We start from the raw sequence: 26,948 nt of genomic DNA on the forward strand, positions 1-26,948 counted from the left end.
CTGACTTCCGGCAGGGCGAGTCCTTCCCCACGGAAGGTACGGGAGCAGAAATCCACCTGCCGTAAGGGCTGTCCTGTTACTTTCCTCAACACATGCACTTGCTCATGGGTTAAGATAAACTGGAGCTAAAGAGAAAACAGAGCATCGGGCTGCAGGTCCCCCCAGCTCCTCCACAGAGGAACTGAGCGTGCATGTCTGGGAGTGACACCGGAGCACAGTGTCCTGCCAGAGCTCACGGTCACCGATATCACAGAAACAGCGACAACTTCTGAAAAAATCAGCAAGGTCTGTGTCCAAATCCCCAGCTCTGACCCTCACAGGGGGGGCTTCAAAAAGTTTACAGGAAGTAGAATTAAAGGATAAACTTATTCTGAAATTATTTATTTATTTCCATTGCATTTGAAGGGCAGACTTCCCAGACGTCCACCACAGTCAAGGCTGGGTCAGGCTGAGGGGGAGGAGACCAGAGTCCCATCCAGGTCTCCCACGTGGGTGGCAGGGACCCACACACTTGAGCCATCACCCACTGTCTCCCAGGATGCACAATGGCAGGATGCTGGGTTGGAAACCGAGCAGCCGGGGCTTGAACCAGCCCTCCAAACCAATGCTGGTGTCCCAAGCAGTGACCTGACTGCTGCAGCAAATGCCTGCTCTGAAAAAAATTGATTTTGGTATAAAAAAATTTTGACATGCATACGTACAAGGGGTCTTCAAAAAAGTTCATGAAAATGTCTATTATTAAAAAAAAATCTATGTTGTGGAATTCAAAGATTTTTGCAACAAAATCAACTTATCTTTGAATTCCATTTTGTAGGAACTCATTGAAGTAGCTTCATTCTAACTGAAGTACTCTAGGCACACTCTTAATCACTGAGAGCTTTGTTTTCCCAGCTGTAAAATGGACACAATCCCACCTTCTTCCTCAGGACGTCATGAGAATTAAATAAGGCAGTGCGGGAAAAGCGAAAGCATGCAGCAAGTATACAGCAGGTAAAATTAAAAGGAGAAAGCTGGGAAGTTGCTGAGAAAAAGGGAAGAGAAAGAAAGAGGAAGGGGAAATGGTGAAAAGGAGATGAGAACCAGGAGAAGAGGGGACAGAGCAGGAGAGGAAATGAGCTCATTCCAGCCCCTCAAATGCTTGCACTTAAGTAGCAAATTCAGGTGAACCTGTATAACCCAGCACAGGATGGAGACCGTGACTGCTTAGCGTACATCAAGACCTGTCAAAACAGAATCGATTGTGCTCCCTCTGAGCGGCAGTCGGCGTCTCGGTGAAAGCGAATTGAAGGCTGTATGTTTTGAACCTTAATTTTATTTGACAGCTTATTGGCACTGCTCACACACACCGAGAGAAAGCCGCCCTGCCCGGCGCCGGTCTCCCTCCTCCTGCTCCTGCTCCCACACGCGATCGCTTGACACCGCGGGTCAGCGCTGTGTTTGTGACAGTAACCTCTGGGAGAGCACCTCGTCTGAAAAGCTAAGTGCCAAGTCCAGGCTCGTCTGGGAGGCCGTGACCCTTTCCCACCCCGCCAGGAACATCAGTGTCACCAGAAATGAATGGTGGGCGAGCAGGGCACCAGGAGTCTGAACCTGAAGGTGCTTTCTGACTCTGTGCAGGATGCTTCTGCTAACTGAGCTACAGTAGCTGTGTTGTAGCCACAAAACCAGACCTGCCTGGCACACTGGGCTCCTAAAGCCCCAAGGCAACATAAACTAAAGCAAAGACTGCGTAGCCAGCAGAACCTTTGGTGATGCCACTGACCACATTACACTCAGGATTTCATGGCAAAAGTTCCAGTCGAAGCCGGTCTGGGGAGAGGGACAGGGAGCAGGGGAGACCAAAGGCTTAGGAGTTCCCAGACTGCAATAACCTCCTTAATCCTCCAAGTTGCACTCCCCGCTCCTGACATGTCAAGTAATATGTGTAGGTCAGTCAAGGGGGATGCAGACAAGTAGTGGGCAGAGAGAACTTCATCTGGAGCTTTCGCTGCTGTGCAAACTGTGTCCTTGATCCCGGGAACTCTTAGCTCCTTCTCCAAGTCTCGCGGGCTCCTCCCGCCCCATTCCCAAAATCCCATCCACAAAATGTCATACACCAAATGGGCTATAATGGACACTCTTCTCCCTCTCCTCCTATGTTCCTATCTATGAGACACTGTAACTGAATCCAATTTTTGTAGGCAGCTTTGACAGAGACCCATTCACTCCCTGAGTATTTATTCTGTGGCTATGAGGTGCCAAGTGCTGTGCTGGACTCTCAGGATACCATAATAGGAGCAAAGAAGTGTTTGCTCACACCGAATGCTTATGTTAATTAAGAAGACACTGGGCCTGGTGCTGTGGCACGGTGGGCTAAGCTGCCACCTGAAGGGCCAGCATCTCGTTTCGGTGCCGGTTCAAGTCCTGGCTGCTCCACTTCCAATCCAGCTCTCTGCTAATATGTCTGGGAAAGTAGTGGAAGATGGCCCAAGTTTTTGGGCCCCTGTACCTACATGGGAGACCTGGAAGAAGCTCCTGCCTCCTGGCTTTGGACTGGCCCAGCTCCAGCCATTGCACATTTTTGGGGAGTGAACTAGTGGATGGAAGATCTCTCTCTCTCTCTCTCTCTTTCTCTCTCTCTCTCTCTCTCCTTCCCTTCCTCCCTCCCTCCCTCTCTGTAACTCTGCCTTTCAAATAAAATAAATTTTTAAAAATTCCAATAATTACACAAAAATATACATTATACCAACTGGGAAGAATAAATGAAATATGGGTCTGAGAGAACCTATAGAAGAAAAGAAACCACAGCAGGCTTCCCAGAGGAGGCAACATTTCAGCTGAGAATGGAAACCCAGGATGAAGTGGAACAGAGCTGCAGGAGCAGCTGGTTGTGGGTTCAGAGGAAGTGAGATTTCTCTGGACAGGAAGGGACCAGGGAATGCACAGTCTTGGGGGAACCAAGTTAGAACTGGGATTTACCCTCAAAGTTTTCTACAGACTGTCGGTGCCCGCTCCGAACTCATATCCTGACGTCTGGTCCCTGTGTGATGACATCGGGAGGGGGCCTCTGGGGGACAGCAGAAGAGAGAAGATGTGGACTCAGATGCCAGCCACTAGACACACACGGGATGCTGCTGGAGCCCTCAGCCAAGAGGCCCTGCCCATGAGGGTGCAACATGCAGGCAGCTGCAGTGCAACAGGAGGCAGGACCAGGTGCTTGATCCGCTGGCTCCCTCATCTCCGACTTCCCAGCCTGCAGAACCATGAGATGGCAATTCTGGGGTCTACCAGCCATGAGCCGATGGGATTCTGGATCAGCAACCTCAACAACCGAGACAGAAGGTCTAGGCCACCACCCAACAGAGCTCATCCTGAATAAATACCCAAGTATGCCCAAAGAGGGAAACTCTTTAGCTCCTTAATCCATTTCCTTCTTCCTCTTTTAGTACAATATTTAAAATTTCCATAAGATTTATTTTCATTTTAGTTGAAAGGCAGTGAGACAGACAGACAGACAGAAGGAGCTCTCCCTCCCGCTAGCTTATTCCCCAAATGCCTGCAACAGACAGGGCTGGGCCGGGCTAAAGGCAGGAGCCCAAAATTCAATCCAGGTCTTCCACACATGGGTGGCAAGGACCCAGTTCTTTGAGCCACCACTGCTTCTTCTAACCTTCATGTGCTGAACAATATTGTGCCTCAATAGTCTGTGTTTGATACACTGTTGTGTATCAGTAGGAAGCTGGACTATAGAGTGGAAATGGGATTCAACCTGACACTACGGTGCACTGCACAGCCAACCAAGGGACAGCCCAACCACTGTGTCAAACACCCACCTTGGAAACTTTTAACTTGTAACAAAACTAGGATAGCAATAATGAATCTCCATGCTGCCAGAAACCGCATCAATGATTGCTAACTCATTGCTAACACATAGCCAGTGTTGTATGACTTATACTCCCACCCATTCCGCCAAATTATATCAAGGAAATCTCAGTTATCACAGAATTTTATCTACAAATTCTTTTTTTTTTGACATGCAGAGTTAGGTAGTAAGAGAGAGAGAGACAGAAAGAAAGGTCTTCCTTCCGTTGGTTCACCTCCCAAATGGCCGCTACGGCCGGCACGCTGTGCCAGTTCGAAGCCAGGAGCCAGGTGCTTCCTCCTGGTCTCCCATGTGGGTGCAGGGCCCAAGCACTTGGGCCATCCTCCACTGCCTTCCCGGGCCACAGCAGAGAGCTGGACTGGAAGAGGAGCAACTGGGACAGAACCGGCACCCCAACCAAGACTAGAACACAGTGTGCCAGTGCCAGTACCGCAGGCGGAGGATTAGCCTAGTGAGCCGCAGTGCACGCCTCTACAAATTCTTGATTTATTTATCTCACCTTCATTTGATGAACAATATCGTGCCTCAATCCCTGCCAACTCTTTCCTGATTTGGGGTTTAGGTGAGGAGTAGATCATTAGAAGGTGGGGATAAAGGCAGCACTTCTCATTTGCCTTTTAATTCTGAGTAGCAACCACATTAAGACGGCCGGGAGAAAAAAACAGACAGGAGCCAAGTGAAGCCTGTGTCTCTGAAGAAAGTGGTAGGGTGGTTCAGAAAACCAAGCCAGAAGACGGAGGGGTGAAGAATGGGACCAACACTGGCCTTTCTGGGTAGAAGTTCACGCTGCAAAGAACCTGTGGACCCAGATCTGAGGTTTCACTCAAGGCTGACCACTCCTCGTTCTCTACAGAGAAGCGTGAGTTCAAATCCTGACGTGGCCAGATGCTAGCTGTGGGACTGGGGACAGTGATGACCAAGCTGATTGTTAACATTTACTGAGGCTGTACTGTGTGTTTTCAGAAACAGTGCTGAGGGATTTTTCATGCCTTCTACAACCCAGTCTTCACAGCAACTCATCATACATGATGAGGAAACAGGTGTAAAGAATGTAAGTGCCCTGCTCAGGACACACGATAAGGGTCACAGCAGGAACCAAAACTTAGGACAAATGGAGAACACTGTTCAATCATCACTCCCCTCCTGGAAAATTGGTCTCTTCATGTTTGAGAGGTGCCAACGTCACAGAGTGGTTCTGAGGATGGCCTAAGATGCCAAAAGCAAGTCTCTTGATTTTCTAAGAGCTTTAAATATTAACTCACTTAATCCTAAAAACAGACAGAAGAGTAACATGCTACTTTTGTTATCCCCATTTCATGGACGAGAAAACTGAGGGAGGCATGGATTCCAGTAACGTGTCCAGGTCCACGCGGCTTGAGAGCAGAAGGAGAATCTAAGTCTAAGACTCATATTTTTTTAAATCACTGAAGAAATGCAATTAGAGGAATTTTGCTGAGGACAAAAGGATCAACTTTGTAACAAAGAAATTTCGCAAAACCCCACCCCAGCCAGACGATCAGTCAACGTGTACGGTCATTTGGAATATGTGTCTTTGACATGATGTGGTGACAATGGCACACTGGTCTTCCTCCCAAAACCCGTAAGTGTTGTCTAACAATAAGTAACCTATCAGACAAATCTTAATTTAATGGCATTCTAGAAAAATGTGGCCAGCACTCCTCCAAACTCAAGGTCATCAAAACCAAGAAGGTCCAAGAAACAGCACAGCCAAGAGGGGACCAAGGAGATACCACAACAAAAAATACTGTGGTGTCCTGGGTTGGACACCAGTACACAAAAGAAAAAAATGTGGGGTGGTAGATTAGCTAAACACTAAGGAAATCCAAACAAAACATTGGCTTTAGTTAGTAATAATGTGTCAGTGGGTTCATTAGTTGTGATAAATATACCATAATAGGGCAATATCAGATGTTAATAACGGGAGAAATCGGGTGTGAAGTGAAACAGAACTCACTGTACTGTTTTCACAATTTTTAAGAACTATTTGAAACTAAAAAGTGTATTCAAAAGAGGTAATTTTTTTTGTAAATAACAAACTCTCAGAGAGAAAGCGGAAGAGTTGGTAGGAATGTGCACCCTGGAGCCCACCACCCTCGGTCGACCATTTACGAGCTGTGCCAGTTGGATTGCCTTAGTTCCATCATCTGAGAAATGGGATGGTGACAACTCACAGGGCTGCTGAGAGAATGAAGTCAGGTACCATATGCAGAGCACACAGAGCAATGTACGACCCTGCACTATGCAGTATGCGGTTGTTGTTTAAATCAACGGGGAGAGAAAGTTGTGTGTTTTTTTTTTTTAAATTTTGACAGGCAGAGTGTACAGTGAGAGAGAGAGACAGAGAGAAAGGTCTTCTTTTGCTGTTGTTCACCCTCCAATGGCCGCCACGGCCGGCGCACCGCGCTGATCCGATGGCAGGAGCCAGGTGCTTCTCCTGGTCTCCCATGGGGTGCAGGGCCCAAGCACTTGGGCCATCCTCCACTGCCTTCCCGGGCTACAGCAGAGAGCTGGACTGGAAGAGGGGCGACCGGGACAGAATCCGGTGCCCCGACCGGGACTAGAACCCGGTGTGCTGGCGCTGCTAGGCAGAGGATTAGCCTGTTGAGCCACGGCGCCGGCCCGAGAGAAAGTTTTAAAGGAGATCTCACACTATCTTGTGTCTTAACTCCATAAAAGCACTCCTGATACTTGCCTAGTATTCACCTACTGCCCACTTTTTAAAAAATATAGCCTATTGATTTTCCCCTTGAGAGAGATATCTGCTTTTTGATTTCAAAAAGACACATATCTTTTATCTAGCCATTTTAGTTCCCCAGACACAGTGATTGGCTCAGGAATGTACATGTGACCAAATCTGAACCAATGAGAGTTTTCCCAGAGATTTTCCCTGGAGCTCTAAGGAAATAGCAGTTGTGACAGAATAACCTATCGGAGAATGAATACTGAACTAAGAACTGGAGAGATGAGAGCAATAAAGTGGTGATGGCATTGCTTGAGTTCCTACACAGCAAAGTTTGCATTCACGGGGCAGTTATATCAGGTAGCAGTCAAAGCACTATTTTAATTCTTACGAACTCCTAGATGCAAGAGAAAGCTTTTATCTCTATCATGAATATTTTTGCAGTTAAAAATAGCCCCCAATTCATCTGAATAGGCTGTGTGGGAGGGGGAAAAAAACTTTACCTTCAAAATAAGCCAAATGTTTGTGTTAAACCTTTGAGCATTTTCAGAAAATACACTAAAGTTTTGAGGACAAAGCAAAATTGACCTCTGATGAAGAAAAGTTATTTTGCTAAAAAGAAATATAAAAAGGGGAAATTCACTTTGTAATGATTTTTTCCCATCCTTATTAAGAAAACCTAAATACAGTGCCTTTGGCAAGCTGACCGCTCTTTAGCTCCTACAAAGTGTTTTGGGAAAGGGTAGTGATTGCTTAGCAAAAGGTTCAGCCCACAGAGCACAGATCACTTCCTCCCCAGAAAACGTGTTTTTCCAGTTCATATCCACCCTTTCGTATCTGGATAAATGCAGAGAGATGCCACACAGCCTGCAAAAGGCTGTTAGAGAATTAGGTTCATAGATGTCTACGGCTCTTCTTTCAGAGAGATAGGAGTCTTTGATCTTGTTTGATCTACTTAGGAAATGCTTAGAAGAAACAATTAAAATATCTCATAACTGGTCTCCCGCTCTCCAAAGCCACCCCCTAAAAACATATGTTAACTCCCAAATCAGATCTATCCCTGCTCAAACTCTTCCATGACCCATATTCTGCTGGAACAAAACCAACGTCTCCTTTGCAGTAAAGCCGCCTCTGTATTGTAGATGCAGGCCACTTCATCCTCGCTCTTTCTCCCTCGTTCTCTCTCACATACCTTATACGTATTCTCACACAAAAACATATACACGCAAGTCTTCATACACACACACATTTGTACCTCCTGTCACAATTAAACATGCGTAAACCTATACACATATGTGTTATTATAAACCCACATATCTATACATAGACCCATATAAAAACACATACCTACACACAGGTACAATAATGTCTGCTCAAACTCACAATTTACGAATACAAGGACACTCACACCCACACACATGTGCACACAAATATATACACATACACTCACACCTCAATACACCCCCCCACACACATACACACACTTAGACTACAAGGATGCATGTACTTTTCACCAAACACTGAAAACACTCACTTGCCTATACTTTCTTCTCTGTAGAATTCCTTTTCCTTTCCATCTTTACCTACTGATGCCCTGCCCATTTTTTTTCAGGCCTAACCCAAAAGCCCATTCTCCCATGGAGCCTAGAATTCATTTCTGTATTTCCTATACTTCTGGAACATTCTCTTTCCCCCTCAAGCACCCATTCAAGAACTAAACACGCTTGTTTGTTGGAGCTTTTCTCTGACCTAGGAACATTACAATGGTGAACAGCTCTCAGAGGACTGTCCCTCTCCTCAGGGTTTCCAGTTGGGTTTGAGAGGAGAGGTCAAGGGGCTGGCGCTGTGGCATAGCAGGTAAAGCCACCACCTGCAGTGCTGGCATCCCATATGGGCGCCGGTTGGAGACCCGGCTGCTCTTCCCCATCCAGCTCTCTGCTGTGGCCTGGGAAAGCAGTAGAAGATGGCCCAAGTCCTAGGGCCTCTGCACCTGCATGGGAGACCCTGAGGAAGCTCCTGGCTCCTGGCTTCGGATGGGCATAGCTCCGGCTGTTGCGGCCATCTGGGGAGTGAAGCAACGGATAGAAGCTTCTCTCTCTCTCTGCCTCTCCTTCTCTCTGTGTAACTCTGACTTTCAAATAAATAAATAAATAAATCTTTAAAAAGAGAGAGAGAAAGAGAGAGAGAGGAGAAGTCACAGCTCAGCAGCAATCTGGTGAGATCAGCACCACGCTGTGGGGATGCGTGGGCTGCTGCTACAGAAGACGGCCTTGTCCTGGAAAGGAATCACAGATGTGTGCACCAGGAAGTGGCTTCCAAACACAAACCAGAGCAAGCGAGCTGGTGTGCATGTTGGTAAGGGGGTTACCTTTATCCTGTGGGCAGCTGAGGCAGGTAGCGACTCCCTGAAGACTTTTAATCAAGGGGTTGGAACAGAGAAAGGGTTTGCGGCTAAAAGACCAAATGCAGAGCAATGGGTTACGAGGCAGCTGCATGAAGGTGGCAGACCCAAGAGCTCTCCTAGTGACAGCAACAGAACAGAGGCCAACTGTGTACAGGCAGGGGGTGAGTGTGCCCTGAATAACGGCACCGTAGACTATCGCAGTCTTCCAGAGCCACGCCCCCGGTGTTGGATGTAGCGACTCACAAGCCAGCTCAGTAAATATTTGCTGAATAGAACTCGCTTCTGACTGCAGTGTAGCCTCAGGTTTTACTTAGAATTCTAAGTTAAAAGAAGGTGGTTGCCTGTTTACTCAGCTCCTGTCCTTGGAGACAAGACAATAGGGATTGCAAAACTAAAAACCAGAGAGGACATTTATTAGAAATGACGCAGGCAGCAGAGTTCACCCTGTCCGCACTCAGGCGTGGCTGGACCCGATTCACTCATCGCCTGGTTTCATAACCAAGGGGGGAACTGACCTTACAACAAACACTCTGCATGTGAAAAACGCTGGGGAACATCACACTGCAGACAATAAGTAGTGATTTGCTCCCAAGTTGGAGAAAACAGAAGTAATTAACTCTTCAGGAAGACAGAAGTTGAGGAGGTAAAACAAAGCAACACGAGGACAATTTCTCTGCACCTGGAGCGAGGAGTCCTCGAAAGGACACGAGATAAATGGCCATGAAGGAAATGTGAAATGATTTAATGTCTGTATTTAGCATAAGCGGCATCATCGATTAAGATCATCTCCATGCCTCTGCGTGCACACCCTGACACAAACAAGCTGATAGCAGGTTTACACACAAGTAATTCTGGGTCTTGATTTGCTGCTTCCAACCCAAAACTGATCTGAATTTGTAATCAAACTTCTGGAAACCATAATGAGGATGTCTGAGCCACGGCAGTGGCTTGAAGTAGAGTCGAAATGCGCTCTATCTGGCGCACCTTGCACTTGACTTCAGTGATGGGCTTTTTAACCAATACCTGATTCAACTTCATCCAACACAGCCAGTCTGCTGAAACCAAATGTCCCTTTGGAATTAATTCAGTTTTCTCCCGCATGGTACATGTGTATGATTTATATTTTTAAAAAAATGCTGAAAAGGAGGTGTGGGTCAAACCTACTTTGTCTCCGATGTACTGGGGCCTCAGATGGCCACTGGCAGAGTGAGACCAAGAACTGTCTTCCAGGTACAGAGGCAAGGTGCCTGCTTCCTACTCACGTGTTGTCCTGAGTGCAATGGAGGAAGACAGTGGGATGATGAGACCGGCATGACCAAGAGGCTGTCCTGGAGGACTGAATAAGAATGCAGGCTCCTGGGTCTCTGCGGAGTCAGGGCTGTGAGATCTGGGATTCGGCCTCTTCTACCAGCATCTGAGCTCATTTTGCTCTGGGTGGTCCAAGAACCCCATCTTTTTATTTTTATTTTTTTGACAGGCAGAGTGGACAGTGAGAGAGAGAGACAGAGAGAAAGGTCTTCCTTTTCCATTGGTTCACCCCCCAATGGCCGCTGTGGCTGGCGCACCACGCTGATCCGAAGCCAGGAGCCAGGCGCTTCTCTTGGTCTCCCATATGGGTGCAGGGCCCAAACACTTGGGCCATCCTCCACTGCCTTCCTGGGCCACAGCAGAGAGCTGGCCTGGAAGAGGGGCAACCGGGACAGAATCCGGCGCCCGGACTGGGACTAGAACCCGGTGTGCTGGCACTGCAGGCGGAGAATTAGCCTAGTGAGCCGCGGTGCCGGCCAGAACCCCACCTTGAGAAGCACAGGGGATTCTGCCCACGGCTACAGGCAGGACTCAATGCAGCGTAAGATGGAAACCCTTCTTCTTGGGTGACTTACGTAACCAGTGGCAATTGCCAGCAGACCTAAATGAGTTTAATCAGCTATTAGAGCCTTAATTAAATTCCTCTCAGTTGAAATTTCAGAATTGCCTAATTGTTACACAGCTCACATTGGCGCAGTTGGTTTTTTCCCCCTTCCTAACCTAGTTGGTCTCAGGATAAGCGACTACCTTTGTGACCAACAGGGTCATCGGTCTTCGAGCCCAGCACTGATTTGATCATTCCCGGAGCTGTGTTTGGATCTTTTCCACAAACAAGCTGCATTTCTGCTTCCATTCTCCTGAGGCTCAGCCAGCCCGAGAAGAGCTTGATGCTTGTTCCAATTCAGATTTAAAAGTGAAAGTCTTTAGAATGAGGAGCTGCCATTTTCTTCCTGAGTTCATTTATAATCTCCAGTCTTCCAGGATACCTCTGCTCTCAGGTCCCTGGAGATAGATCGAAGTCTCATTTCCTTGGTTTGCTTTTAAATCTTTGTGTGCTCTTGAAAGTGATGTGTTCTGTTAATTAGCTAAACTCTTAATAGTGTTTCTCATTTTTGGGTTCACGTTAGAATGGCGTAACATCAGAGACTTGAAAAATCAGCACAAAAGGAGCTCTTTCATAACCACTATTTTTTTTTTAACATGCTCTTGGGAGTTCTTCATTGTATAACTTCTCCATCAGTCAGCCCTCCGTGGGCTGTGAAAATAATTATTAAATAATTGATAAATATAATCATACCAGCAGACTGATTTTACCTCCACAACCCTGTAAGGGAAAGACCATGGTTATCAAGACTTTATAGATCCAGGCAACTGGAAAAGTGAGTCGCCCAAGACCCCGCACCACGCGGGTGGCGCTGGAATCCGAGCTCAGGCCCTCAGACTTCAGAGCCCGGGCATCAACACTGTCTGATATTCCCAAGGTTGCCACCCTCCTTGCTTTGGGAAGCATAAGCAGTTTTGTTGTGGGAATGTTCCATGGATCAGTTGGGAAGAGGACAATTAGCACCCTGCAGCGGACAGAGTAGTGCCCTGGGAGCTGAGACACCTGGCGTCTGGCTGCCAGCGTGGGTGGATAGCCTTTTCCCTTTTGGGAGGGGAGGCATGGGGTTTGCTGTCCCTGCAGCCCCAGGTGGGCCTGCCGCTTTCTTTCATGCCTGGCCGTTGTGCTTCCTCAGTCTGCAGATGAACTGGTTCTTCTCAGCGCCCTGGGGTTCACCACGGAAAATGTCTCTAATGGCAGAGCTGCAATGAGCTGCACTTTGCAGGCTTGGGGTTGAATTCCACCACGACCAGCGCAGACATCCAAAGAGCGATTAGAATAATAGATAAGAGGGAAGAAATCAACCGCTCAAATGTGCACCGCGTGACAATTAGGTAATGTGGGGATTTCAACCCAGAGGAGTGTAATTAAAGCTCTAATGGCTGATTAGACTTCTTCGCCTCTGTGGTAATCTCTGTCCATTACATAAGGGCCCTGGGAGGGAGGAGTCCTTCTTCCCTTTGTATCCTGTTGTATTTGAGAGGCTGACAGCCAAGGCAACACAATTCTTTCTCATCATTGCATCTGTAATTACTTAAACCCAAGCACAAACTTGTTGACCTCCTTAAAGGGCGAGGAGAAACCCTGGATGCACACAGGTTTGCAGGAAGCAATTCAGGAGGAGAAGGGAAGGAAATGGGGCAGCCACGAAGACCAGATCCGGGGGCGGGAGAGGCAAGTGTGTGATCCCGAATGAGAACTTGACCAAGGTTGGTCCTCCGTCACACAAACTGTCGTAACTATGATCATTGTTAACATTTGCACAAAGACAATTTAGAACTACAATAAAGGCTTTCTTTGGACCTTCTAATGTTCTTTTTCTGGGCAAATTTCAAAGATCGGTGTAGCTTCCAATTGTAGAATAAATGAAATGCCATTTGCCATCTGGAAGAGTAAACAGCTCTTTGGTGTGTTTACCTGAACAATATTTAGCAGCTCTGGGTTCCTGGGCAGAGTTTCCGATGAGAGTTAGAAACTGCTCAAGAGAGGCATCGTCGGGCCCTTTGCGGAAAGGACTTCCAGATTCCGGGATGATCAGTTAATTCTCACCAGCCAGGACATCAGGATGAGGCCGAGCAGGAACACAGATACGACTCCTCCTCCCTAGTCTTCAGCAACTTTTTTTTTTTTAAACATGCAAACCTTGTAACCTGGCAAAAATTTGGCCTGAGTGTGTAACAGTTTATAAAAAGAGATAAGTTCCGGGTAATTAAATTGCAGACCAAGGAGGCAGAAGGCCTCAATGCATCCAACCCGACTTGAGGGATGTACCAGGCCAGAGGTGGATGGATTTCCTCACTCAGCATTATGTTAAAAAGCCAATTCCATTTGGATCTCAGCCCTGAACATTCAAAGGTAACCTCATTGATGGTGCCTGCAGAGTTTTAAAATAAAGTTATAGGGCCTGCGGGTATCGATCAGTGGAAAAGCATTTCATTCTCTCACCCACGAAAAGTTATTGGCAGGTCAAAGTTGAAGGGTTTGAAACTTGCTGTCAGGTCTCCAATGGGCATTTGTTCTGTATCTAGGGCAAAAATAATGAATTTAAATCTTTAAGATGAGTGTTTGCCTCCTGACAAATGAAAAGGAGAGCCAGGGGTTGGTGCCTGGGGCCCTGCTAGCTACTACAGGGAAGCTAACCTAAGCCCTTGTGCATGGGTAAAATCCATTGCTATGATGAAATCCACAGTGATCGGAACTTCACTTCTCCTTAGATAAAATGGTATTTTTGACAATAATTTCTGTTTGCTCAGCTCTGGCCCCAAAACTACTTTGCTCTAGGCTTGGCAGACTCCTAAACTATTTCAGCAGAGAGGATCCTGTGAAATACTAAAGCCAACAGGAGATTTAATGGTGAGGAGTTGGTAATAAGCTTAGCCACAGCTTTGCCCACTGTGAAAACATTATTAGAAGGGGGTGGGAGGACATGGGGCAATTCCAATGGGTTGAGCATTCCGGAACACTGAGCCTCGGTAACCCTCAGCTGTCTATTCAATTTTCCCCAAACCAACTATCCCCATCTCTAACAGTGATCAATAATTTTCCAGAGCCCCATGGGGTTACTGGGAGGACATAAGAAGCCTGGTGACCAGCCTAGCAGCTACTCAGCATTGCTTCTCCTGCTGGATTTCGCAGACAAACCCTGTGTTTGAAGTTGGAAGACCCAGGTTCAGTTATGCTGCTTACGAAATGAGTCACCTTAGAACAGAACTTCCCAGATTTACACACCTGGTAGTCAACGGCAGAATTCCAAGATTCCTGGTTAGTCCGAGAGTTGTGATCAATGATCAAAGCTATTCTGTAGGCCTCGCCACTCAGTGAAGGATTTCATTGATTCACTGCTTCATTGATTCAACAAATGTTCCTTGAGAGCCTATTTCTGTGCCACAAACTGTTCTATCATTGGAAACTCAGCAGCAAATAAACCCTACACCTGGGGCTAGCAAGCAAACTCCAGCAGGAGGGTAAACCCTTTTCTATAGCTCACAAGCTGAGAATGGATTTCCTATTTTCTTTTCTTTCTTTCTTTATTTGAAAGGTGGAGTTTGACAGTGAGAGAGACAGACAGAGAGAAAGGTCTTACTTCCGTTAGTTCACCCCCCAAATGGCCACTACGGCCAGCACGCTGCACCGATCCGAAGCCAGGAGCCAGGTGCTTCTCCTGGTCTCCCATGGGGTGCAGGGCCCAAGCACTTGGGCCATCCTCCACTGCACTCCCTGGCCACAGCAGAGAGCTGGCCTGGAAGAGGGGCAACCGGGACAGAACCGGCGCCCCAACCGGGACTAGAACCCGGTGTGCCGGCACCACAGGTGGAGGATTAGCCTATTGAGCCACGGCGCTGGCCCATTTTATTTTCTTGTTTTAAGTTATATTTATTTATTTGAAAGGCAGAAGGTCAGAGAGAGGGACAGAGATCTTCCATTTACTAGGTCACTCCCTAAATACCCACAACAGCCAGGGCTGGGCGGGGATGAAGCCAGGAGCCAGGAGCTTCATCTTGGTCTCTCCCGTGAGTGGCAGGAACCCAAGTGCTCAAGTCAGCATCTGCTGTCTCCCTGGTGCATTAGCAGGAAGTTGGTTTGCAAGCAGAGGCAGAACTTGACTCCTGGCACCTGATGTGGGATACCGGCGTCCCAAGTGGTAGCTTAATCTGCTGAGTCACTACATCTGCCCGGCTTTTCCATGTCTAAGTATTTAGAAAGGAGGTGGACGTTTGGTACAGTGGATAAGATGCCACTCGGGTTGCCTGCATTCAGTATCAGAATGTGTGAGTTTGAGTCTTGGCTCCACTTCAAATTCCAGCTCCCTGCTAAGGCACACCCGGGGATGCAGCAGGCTCAGTAGCTGTGTCCCTGTCCTTCCTATGGGAGAACCAGAAGTAGATTCCAGCTCCTGGCTTCGGTCTGGCCCAGCCCTGGCTTTTGCAGGCACTTGAGGAGTGAACCAGTAGATGGAATATCTCCCTCTCTCTTTCTGGATCTCTTCCCTTAAAAGGAATAAAAAGTTTAAATGACTGGGGAAAATGAAATAATATCTGTGACACATGGAAACTAGGAGTTTCAGATCTGAACGCCTATAAATAAAATCTGATTGGAACACAGCCACGCTCATTTCCTTATGTATCCTCTGTGTTTGCTTTCATACTAGGCAAGGTTGAGTACTTGCCACAGAGACAGTATGGCCCAAAGCTGAAAATATTTACCAAGTGGCCCTATATGTAGAAAGTTTGCCAGCCTGTTCTTTGAAGGACCCACCTCCCAGGAAGGAAGAGAAAATAAAATGCCCTCAAAATGAGTTACATGATAAAACAGAAAATAGCAAAGAATCAAAGGCAAAATAATGCAGGAGACAGCAGTTCTGATGGGCAAAGGAAGAACTTTTGAAAGGAGTGGCATCCAAGGACATTTCAGAACCCACCAAGGAGTTGGACAATCAGAATGGAGAGAAAGAACTGGTAGGTTGAGAGAACAGTGTGGACAAAGGCTTAGATGTTGATCTTAAGGGAAATGAACTAGGAATTTGTCCAAACTGGATGAGACACACACAACATACAGCAGAGAGGAGAGAGAAGGAGCAGTAAAAGAAGATGTTGAGACAAGGTTACAGAAGCCCTTGGGTGTGTGGCTAAGATCCCTATGTGCACACGGGAATTTGTCGCACTCAGACTCAAACTGGAAATTGGCCTTAGGTGCCCCTAGTGACTGCCTCAACATCTCAGGACAATGTGAGTGATGTCAGCCGTGTACCACTGGATGGATTTCTGTGTACATCACTCCCCAAGTATTTTGCAATCGTCTTCTTTGCAAGTAATTATTTCACATCCCTCGGAAATATATTCATACTTGTCCGATTCCTTGGATAAAATTAGAAGCCTTTTTTTTTTTTTTTTTGACAGGAAGAGTTAGACAGTGAGAGAGACAGACAGAGAGAAAGGTCTTCCTTCCGTTGGTTCACCCCCTAAATGGCTGCTACGGCCAGCGCACTGTGCTGATCCGAAGCCAGGAGCCAGGTGCTTCCTCCTGGTCTCCCATGTGGGTGCAGGGCCCAAGCACTTGGGCCACAGCAGAGAGCTAGACTGGAAGAGGAGCAACCGGGACTAGAACCTGGAGTGCTGGCGCCGCAGGCAGAGGATTAGCCTAGTGAGCCGTGGTGCCAGCCAGAAGCCTTTTTTTTAAAAATAAAAAATTTTGAGAGTCCAAGGAAAGAGGGAGAGACAGAGGGATCCCATCTGCTGGCTCACTCCTCAAATGCCCACAACAGCTGGGGTCAGGCTGAGTCTAAAGCCCCAAGCATGGAGTCAGCAACTCAATCCCAACTTCCCAGATTGGTGGCAGGAGCCCACGTTACTTGATCCAGCACCCCTGTCCCCTCAGGTTTGCACGAGCAGAAAGCTGGAGTCAGGAATCAGAACCAGGCACTCTGACCTGGGACGTGGCTAAGCTAAATACCTGCTTCACAGAGATCGGGTTTGTTTTTTTCTTTTTATCTTGTTTCCATTGACTACTTCTAGCCCATTTTACCACCCCTTCCCATGGAGAAAATGCACTCAAAACTGCTTGATTTCTAGTGTTCTAAATTGAGCTAACCCACAGTTCTCACGCACTTGGCTATCCTTGTGTCTTCCCCAACATCACCTTGGCCCTTGGCCCTTGGCCCCTGGCTTCTCTTCTCCCCATTGGCTTATTCTTTCAAGCCCACATTTCTTTCTCATTCCAAGCTAAGGCCTCCTTATCTATCACATCACCAGATTTCTTTTGCCATACCCATAATTATCCTGCTCCCACGTGTCCTCCTGTTACAGCCACCCCCAACTCTGAGTCAATCCATCCACTTTCTCACCTGGAAGCCACTGAGCCCAGGTGGATAACATCACACAACCACATAGATGAATGTCATCTCAAATTTAAGGGCTCCCTCTCTGGTTGGAAATCTTTCTCTCTTTTCCTAATTGCATCTCTCCTATCCCCTAGGAACTATTTCAAACCTTCACACCTGCCCACAAGACTGCAAAGCTGCCAGCTCCATCCTCACTCCCAGTTGATGAATCTGACTCTTATTTCGGATTCCACGGACAACCCACATAACACACAAACTTACCTGCCTCTGCACACATATCTTCCATCTCCTCTAACCTAACACTGATCGCCTGAGATCTGGATGCATCCTCTTCTCGCCTCAACTCTCCTCTAAACTTGGCCTCGCTCAGCTCTCCAGTAGCTTCCTCTTCACTGAGCCCCACAGGTGCAGTGCACACATTTCCTCACTGCATTTGACAGTGAGGGCCATGCCCATCCTAGCGTCTCTAGACTGTCATGCTCCTGCCCCTTCCCAGCTGTTTCTCTGGCTCATCCTGCTTGGACAAAACACAAGCTCGTCTTTCTGAGAGCGTGTCTTATGTGCCTTGACCCTCTCTCCTGCCCCCAGACATCACACACAGGCCTCTTCTGCTCATAGCCTCCAGTTGCACCTCCGTGTTTATGGCTCCTTGATTGGACTGCCTCTCATCAGCTCCCCTCCACTGCATCCAAGAAGCCTGGGCCTCAGCAGGCTTCGAGCAGAACTCATCACAGAGAGATGCACAGTTTCTCTCCTTCTGCCCAGTGTGAGTTCTTGAAACCCCAACTGTGGAAATATTCCTGGGCTCATTTCTCTCCCTCTGCCCTGTACATAAATCACCAAGCCTCATATGTGAATAATTCTCGCTGGCCACGTCCTCCCTAACTCACAACCTCCCCACTACCCACTAATCCAGCCCTTTGCCCCTCACTGGCCCTGCGGCAGTTTCTCACCTGGCCTCCCTGCTTTGAGCAGTTTTCCTCTTGGGCCCATCCGCCAAGCAGCAGCCCAAGCCATCACTCCCAGTATCTCTGTATAGCTGATCATCCCGTTCTCCCACTTAACGTCTCTTAACGGTTTCCCGCTACCAGTAGAATAAAGTGACAATGCATGGTCTAGGCGTTCAGACCCTCTTCTCGGGCTCTTTTCTCTCTCTGCATTCGGGCCAGCCTCACTGCTGACAACCAACCCCTGCCTGCACCCCTCCCCCACGTCTACTCGTCAGTCACAGGCTCCTGAGGACAGGGAGCTCCTCTTGCCTTCCCGTGTCCCACCACCTGCTACTCACCCTACCCAGGAACCCCCTTCCCACTCTCTGCCTGGCACCTGCTCTCTGCTCTTCAGACCTCAAGGTGGAAGGCAGCTCCTCTGTGAATTAGCCCCATCTGTAAAGTGGGCCCAAGAGGAGTGATCCCTCATGTGGTACTTACAGGAATTACACAGGCTGCCCAGCCGGCATAAGGTATCTCATTACATACAGGGTTCTTCTGAGCAAGATCTTGGTCTCCTCCAGCAGTCACTCAAGGTTCACGCTCCTGTTCTCATAGGACCAAGGTTAACTCTTGTCCAGAGGACACTGGTTCTAACTTCAGAGTGAGGAGCTGGCTTCAGAGCAAGGCACTGATTCTATCAAAATTCCAAGCCTAGGGCTTGTCTACCAAAGTGACACCTGGGAAGTGCATTTGCTTCTTCCCCTGTAAGGGGAGACAGATCCACTTCTCCCTTACCACTCTCTATTTTAGGTGGAGATCATCTATTACTGTATTTCTATGCACAGAAGCGAAGGCCCTGCCCAAGGCAGCCGGCATTATTTTCACTCCCCCCAATAAATGCAAAGTCCAGAGAATTATTTTTATTTCCATTTGGTGGTTTGAGGTTCTGTACAATTAATGCATACCATCAAATTTATGACTGTAAATGTAACCCAAGCATCCTTGGACCCTTATGCATATATATGTTAGTGTTCAACTGGCTAAGGAACCGTATTGGGGGAAACAGTGAAAACAAATGGCAGAAAGAAAAGAAATTTCAGGCAGGTAACAGACACCCCTGGGAGAAGCATTCTAGTCGGAAAGTTGAGTGTCACTACCGGGGGAAGATTAAAGCCCCAGAGTTTATGTATCCCTTCATGGGCTACAAGTTGCTCTTTATCGCTTCATTTCATTTGACCTTCACGACAGAGTCACGCAAAGGTGAAGGGACTATTATGACAACTTTTCAGAGCAGTAAAGGGATGTTGATCCAGGTCACCTGACCTGGAAAGTACAGCAGCTACGTGCAAGAGGCAGCAGCTTGCTGACCGCTGTCCTGGACTTGCTCAGCTGTGTAGGTTTCGCTGCTCATCCCTCGTTTCCGACTCACAGAGATGAGGGTCTCAGGGTGGGCTTGTCCTCAGACTTGGAACCCAGTCCCTCTGAGAATAGGAGAATGCTGCCAAGCAGGCTTCCAGAACCCTCTCAAAATGCGATATAAAACACGACAAGGACCCTAACAATTGTCATTTAAAAATCTCCATTGTGCTTTGCATGCAGAGTAGCTCCCATTGATTAAGCACTCTTCCTACATGCTGGCCCCATTCAAGATGTCTCACATACATTATTTATAACCCCCACAAGATATGAAGTGGCTGGATGACCATGTTCCAATTAATTCACTTCTCTGGTCCTCATTTTTCTGATCTGTAAAATAAAACTAATTATACTATCTACTGCTTAGGGTTATGGTGAACATAAAATGTGATCATCTACAATGTGCTTGGCCCAGGGCCTATGATGGAGTCAGAGCTGGAAAACTGTTAGGCATTTTAGTTTTGATTGTTGGGAATTATAAAGGAAAACCAAATTCCGTGTGTTTCCAATTGGGGAGTGAACTAGAGGATGAAAGACCTCTCTCTGGCTCTCTGGCTCTACTTCTTTCTGTAACTCTTTCATATAAATCTTTTTTAAAAAGGGATTATACACCTCAAGTTCTTTCCGACTTACAGGAGATGTTTAGTCAATGGTGGCTTCAATAGCTCACAGATATCTCATGGGATGGGTATTATCATTTGTTCCATTTCGCTGATGGAGACCTTGACTGTCTGAAGGTTGGCCCACGTCTCAGAAGTCACAGTCACCTGTGGCCAAACTCAACCCTATAAATACTGACCAATCCCCTTCTGTGCCCAGAGTTGTTCAGCTACTGACCAGTGCATACTCAGCGAAGCAGACAAGCCCATTTCTGCCACTCACAACACCACCCTCCTGTTTGCACTCACCCCCGACACTGACTTCAAATTTGCAGCTCTGGATTAGACATCTGCTTCTTTAACTTTGTCTCCAACGTCTATCCCCCAGGGCCCTGTGGTATAAATTGATGGGTGCCCCATGCACATTTTTGAATGCTCATCCATTTTCAATGGGATAACAATGGATGTGAACCATTGGGTACCACTTGGGTAATGAAACTCAAATGTCGCTGTCCTGCAGCAAGGTACCAACTGGAATGCCATCGATGGAGTGAGATGTGTGCAGCGGATGCAGAAGAACCTCGAACAAGCCTTTTATCTTCTCTGAATTTCAGTCCCTTTGCCTGTTAAAAGGAGGCAAAAGTCCCTGCTTTCCCTTTATAAGACATGGCTGTCAGCATCTGATAGCCAAAAACTGATTCTTGCCCTCTTTTCCTACCTTAGATCTGCCTGTCCTATTTTCTTCAAACACATTTTAATCATGGAAAGAAAAACTATGCCATCAGCTCTAATCTGCCTCCCACATAGAGACCAGCACAGAGGGAATAGACAGCAAGAACCAGGTTTCTCCCCATACAATGTGAGAAAGAGGCCGTCAGTTTCTTCAAATCATGCTGCAGCTCCCTTCAAAGGCACAGAGGTTGATTCTCTCATTTCTTCCCCCTTTGGATGTTTTCCTCCAAACATCCAGTGTTCCCAGGGACATCTTTTCTCACACTGAGGGAAATTAAGAAGGTTCAGCCTCTACGCTACTCTCTTCTTGTCCAACAGGTCCACTCAGTCTTCCTACCTTGCAGAATTCTAATTCAAACGGAAGGAACAGAGGCTACCGTAATTCTATTGCACTTCTGAGATGAGTTTTAAAACACATTTTCAAGAGACAATGGCTGAAGAGCCACATGGTGGAGTCATAAGGAAGGAACAGCACTTTGCTGCAGGGGTGGGGACGAATCTGCATCTCCAGATCTGCAGAGGAATGCTGATTGGCTTTGCACAAAAATGCAAGGAGACAGATTTGCATACAGCTCAGTGGGATGCTCTGAGCTGAGCTCAGGAAAGACAGAGCGGTTCGGCAGGGAATCTTGTACCTGTAATAGTCCTCCTTACGGAGACTGGGAGCAAGTCCACCGTGCAGGGACCACGGAATTCCCAACACGGGTTATCATAATTAAAGCACTGACAACCTGTGCTACCAATATGCAAAAGAACTCCATTTCTTCCATATGGTGTTAGGGAGACAAGATGGATGTTGGGGTCTGACAGAACTGAACTGGAATCTGGGCTTTGCCACCGACTGGCTTGGGGTAATCCTGTGTAAGTCACCAGCCCTCTCAGAGCCTCAGTTTCCTCCCAAGTATCTGGGGGATGGAGGGGGGCATGGTCCTCATCTTGAATGTCTGCTAAACAGGGGTCAGGGTAGGCAGTTAACCTAGTGGTTAAGATGCCCCCTGGGATGTCTGAATCCTTTATCAGAGTGCCCAGGTTTGAGTCCTAGCTCTGTTTCCCAATCTGACTTCCTGATAACACAGACCCTGGCTTAAGTAATTGGGTCCTTGTCACCCACATGAGAGATCTGGTTTGCTTTTTTCAGCTCTGCCCAGCCCCAGCCATTGTAGACATTCAAGTGGGAGCTTTCCTGCTCTCGCTCTTCCCTCCCTTTCTCCATCCCTCCCCCAGTGCCTCTCAAATAATAAGGGGGAGGGTTGTCAATGGGATGGATATAAAGCCCCTAGGACATAATCAGAGCACATTTATTATTATTACACTGTATAAAATCCGAGAAATCATCTCAAGGTATAAGGTTCCCTTGTCTTCAGAGTCTAGAAAGCATGGTATCTTCCTCAGCTTAGAGATCAACACTGGGAAAATTCAGTCCCTCTCTAGCTCTGCCCCTCTCCCTGTTCCATGCCAGGCTACAGTGCCAAAAAATCAGGATAGTGGGGAGGGCAGGTTCTGCTGCCAAAGGCACAGATGAGAAAACCAAACTGTGGCTACACAGAAGGCAACCTGACGTTGCCACTTGTAGCCAGAAGCAGATTGCTGTGGCGGAGCGCCTCACTGTTCTGTCTCTTTTCTCAGGGACAAATGTCATCCCTGCCTGCACCGTCAACATGCAAATGGCAAAATAACAGAAGCTGACAGAAGCAATCAGAGAAAGTGAAGAGCAGACCCAGACAACAAGCCATTAAGGTCTGGTAGCTGGTGGGTGTGAAAGAAATCCACCTGCTGCTATCCAGGGGAATTGTGGAATGAAGGAAAATAATGAAGAGACTTAAAAGTTTGTGGTTCTGTTGGATCTGACGACCTCACCCTTTGGATACCTTGTCTTTACTTTTCTGGACTTGAGACATATGATGGCTCTTTCAGGAAGTTTTTTCTTTCTTCCTACTCCAAAACCTGGGCTGGGGCCAGTGCCTCATGTGCCCAAGCTCATTGCTACTGACACTCAGGTCAGCTTGTTGCAACAGACAGTTAATTTCTTTGTCTCTCCTCCTTGCCTGAGTTCACTTAGGGCAGGGACATTGTCTCGTTGACCTCTGTTTCACCAGTACCTACTATGGTCCTGGTAGAGAGTAGGTAGTGGATAGTGGGTGGGTTCAAGTGTGAACGGTGACTATGTGGACGGATGAATGATGGCGAGGCAAAGGTGTTGACATAGAAATGGATGGTTTATTATGTGATTTATTTTCCATGACTAGCTGGGTGGATAAAGAATGGACAACTGGTTCAATCGCATTACAAAGACATAGCTTGCAGTTTAATTATCCTCAAGAGTAACATTTGAGCCCATGTAAGTTCTAGGTATTTACATGTCTTCCCTCCACTGGACTTCCCAGGCGGACACCATCCACAGGATTCTGCTGGTGCTGTATGAAAATTTCTATCATTCATCCTCGCAACTACGTGAATTATTGAAATGAGCTCCAGACTGGGAGAATCCCAAGCCTTGAATTCTAATCCTTTCTCAGCTATTGATAAAAATCACTACACATCTCCAAATTTGCACTAGTATTATATAAAGTCACAGAATATCACCTGTTTCACATGGTGATCATGTGGTAAAAATGCAGTTATAAAAATGGTAGCTCGTATTACAATACTAAGTGTAAAACAAGTACTCATCAAATGCTTCCTGTTTATTGCATTAGAATAAAAAACCCGTAAAGTCGATCTTTTTACTCTCTTCCCTCTCAAACTTTAGTTAGTAATACAGCATTTTTCCCTAAACAAAAGTTTTACTTGGAACCGCACTACAGCAATCAGATAAAGCTTCACTAGATCTGGTTTTACCTGGATCCAACCTCGCTGATCCTCACCCAGAGACATCTGAAACATCTCTGGGACTCTAGGTTCAGACAGAACCTCTCATTCCATTCCAGGAAACATGGAAAAAAGTTTAAAACGCCAGCCCCCACTTTTCTTCCCTCCCTCCTCCAGGAGCTGACCAGAGATGCCCAGGGCTTCTTCACATTCCTCTACAACACACGTGAGTTGACGACCCCAGCAGAAAAGCAACATGGCTTTCAGCTGTCCATTACGGAGCTCCTAGAAACACTCCTGAGACGGTTGTTACATAACTTACTCATCTGAGGTCATTTAAATAATCTATTCACTTATTTTCTCAATGGATGGCAAGGGTGCAGCTTCTGTCTTACACCTACACAACTCGTCAGCCTTATCCTGCCCCCGTCACCCCTAGACAGCGTCCTCATGGAACTGGCTTTGTGAGCTGTGTAGACACGGGTACTCCCTTCGATGGAATGGCCGACTCTCACTCCACTGTAATACTAGCTGGACTCAAAACCTGCCTTCACCACTGCATATCTTTCAGTCATTCAACTCGTGTGGCTTCCAATATCTGTCCTATAACAGGAGAGGGAAAGTGATTATCATCGGAAATACCACTAGGTTATCCACCATATTCCAGTCATTGTTCTAAACACTTGATACCCTCCCTTGTCTAATTCACCTAACAACCCTATAAGGTAGGCGTTGTTATTATTTCCCTTTTAGATATGAGAAAATGCAGAGAATGCTGTAGGACTTAAAAGACAATGCATTCAACACACTTTGCATGGTGTCTAGAATGCAACAGGAGTTCCACTAATGGGAGATGATGCCGTCATAATCATCACATCAAACGACGACACCACCATCGTCACCATCATCATCAGCCAGTGGCATCCCTACGTTCCCAGACAGACGTCTTTTCTAGGAGCTGAATTCCTTGGTTTTCACTTCTGAAACCTAGAAAACACGGAGCATAATGTGGCTTTGTAGTAGAGCATTGGTTCAACTGCTGCTCTTTTTGAAGTTGGGTTTATGTTACAACTGCAAATGAGAAAAAGAACAACAAGTGCAGGACAAAGGATAGCATGTGGACACACACACACACACACACGGAAATGGCATCATTTATTTCAGCTGAATGTGCTAATTTGCTAGAGGACTGGCATACTCTCCCCAAATGTGACCCAACATATTGTACTGTGTGGGTCTTGTAAATAGTCCCTACTGCGACTCTAGGGAAGTGAGATGATAATTTTAAGTCTTTTGCAATGGCTATATTTTCCCTCGCTCTGTCTCATATCATTTAAGAGACTTAATGATCATTATATAAGGGAACAAATTAAACTTCACACAGACTCTCCTAAGGTTGTTGATATTACCAAACTCATTTTACGAAAAGGCACCGGAACTTCCAATGTGGATTTGGGCGATGAGAGGAAAGAAGAAAAGAAGGGAAGGGGGGAGACAGGGAAAGAAGAAAGGCAAACAACTTTACCTGCAGGCATGGCCAAGTTCTTTTTTTTTTTTTTTCCACAGGTGGAGTTATAGACAGTGAGAGAGAGAGAGACAGAGAGAAAGGTCTTCCTTCCGTTGGTTCACTTCCCAAATAGCCACTGCGCCGATCCGAAGCTAGGAGCCAGGTGCTTCTCCTAGTCTCCCATGCAGGTGCAGGGGCCCAAGCACTTGGGCCATCCTCCACTGCCTTCCTGGGCCACAGCAGAGAGCTGGACTGGAAAAGGAGCAACCAGAACTAGAACCCGGCACCCATATTGGATGCCGGCGCCGCAGGTGGAGGATTTACCAAGTGAGCCACAGTGCCGGCCCCGCCAAGTTCTTTTAGAACTATTTTTTTTTTCAGTGGACTATCTGGGGAAGGGCATTTGGCCTAGTGTCCTGTATCCCATATCGGAGTGCCGAGGTTCAGGCTGAGTCCCAACTCCGACTGTCAATCAGAGCTTCCCGCCGGTGCACACCCTGGAAGGCAGCAGGTGATGGCTCAGCTAACTGGACTCCTGCAGCTCACCTGGGGCACTTGGATTGAGTTCCTTTCTTGTAGCTTTGGCCCTAACCTAGCTCTGGCCACTGTAGGAATCTGGGGAGTGAACCATCAGATGTTAGCTCTCTGTTCTCTCTCTTCCTCTCTCTCTCTCCACCTCTCAGATTAAAACAAGGATTTGACTCTGATTCCTCTCGGTCACACATCCCTCAGAGAGTCACTGTAGTGAATTCCTCGTGCTTTTGACTCGGTTTCTGCAATTTCTCTCGGATTCTGCTGCCACTGTCCTCATACCTTCATTCCCTGTAACCTAAGACACTTCAACAGACCTTCAAAAAATGTTCCCAAAGCGCACACCAGTCACCATTTTCTTCTTAAAGTAGAAGTGTCGCTCCTGCTTAAGGGTGCAGCTTGTTGGGTTTAATAACGTGGCTTTTCCATTTACCAGCCTTGTGGCTCTGAGCAAGTTCTTAAATTTCTCTGGGTCTCATTCCACACATGTATGAAGGAGGCAAACGGTAAGATCTGCCCCACGGTGCGGAGGGAATGAATGCTTGGCTGCCTCGGGCACCTTCTAAATGTTACCCAGTACTGTTATTTTTCTGTTCTCTAATCTCACACTCTTCAACGCTGTCCTGAGTATTACTGAATAAAGCCAACACAGTCTGTGTTTCAAATTCATTCCCACAAGTCCCCTTCCAGCCGTTTGTTTTAGTGTTCTATTGTTAAGCCACAGATCGTCTCAAACGTTGCCATGTGAAAGAGCACCGGGCTTGATCCCAGGTTTGGCAGGTCGGAAGTCCAGGCAAGCTCGCATACCTGGGACGAACCCCTGCCCGCACCCTCCGTTGTTGGCCACCTGCAGTTCCTCCAGGATGCAGGACGGAGGCCTTGGCTTCCTTGCTAAGGGTCAGCTGGACACTGATCTCAACACCCGGAGCCCCCTGCACTCCCTGTCATGTGACTCTCTTCCCAGGCTTGGGATCTCTCTCCTGCCACTGGCTGCAGAGAACTCTCCACTCTAAGCGACTGTGTGACTGGGTGAGAGCCACTCCAAGAATCTCCCTTTACAGCAACTCAGCCAAGTTAAAAGCCCTTTTGCCATAAACCTAATATAACCACAGGAGTGTGACAGCTCAGGGTCTTCACAAGGCTCATGCACACTTTGAGGGAAGGGAGTAGAAGAAGGGAGAGTATCGGTGGAGGTCATTCTGAGAATTCT

The 26,948-nt window shown here is 47.2% G+C and overlaps 1 protein-coding gene across 1 annotated transcript in view; it reads right to left on the reverse strand.

The window, feature by feature from the left end:
- The window catches only part of GRIN2A (glutamate ionotropic receptor NMDA type subunit 2A), a 389,378-nt gene that overhangs the window by 81,116 nt on the left and 281,314 nt on the right, over positions 1-26,948 (reverse strand). The window lies entirely within an intron of this gene.

This window comes from Lepus europaeus, chromosome 21 (assembly GCF_033115175.1).
Source record: "Lepus europaeus isolate LE1 chromosome 21, mLepTim1.pri, whole genome shotgun sequence".
NCBI lineage: Eukaryota > Metazoa > Chordata > Mammalia > Lagomorpha > Leporidae > Lepus > Lepus europaeus.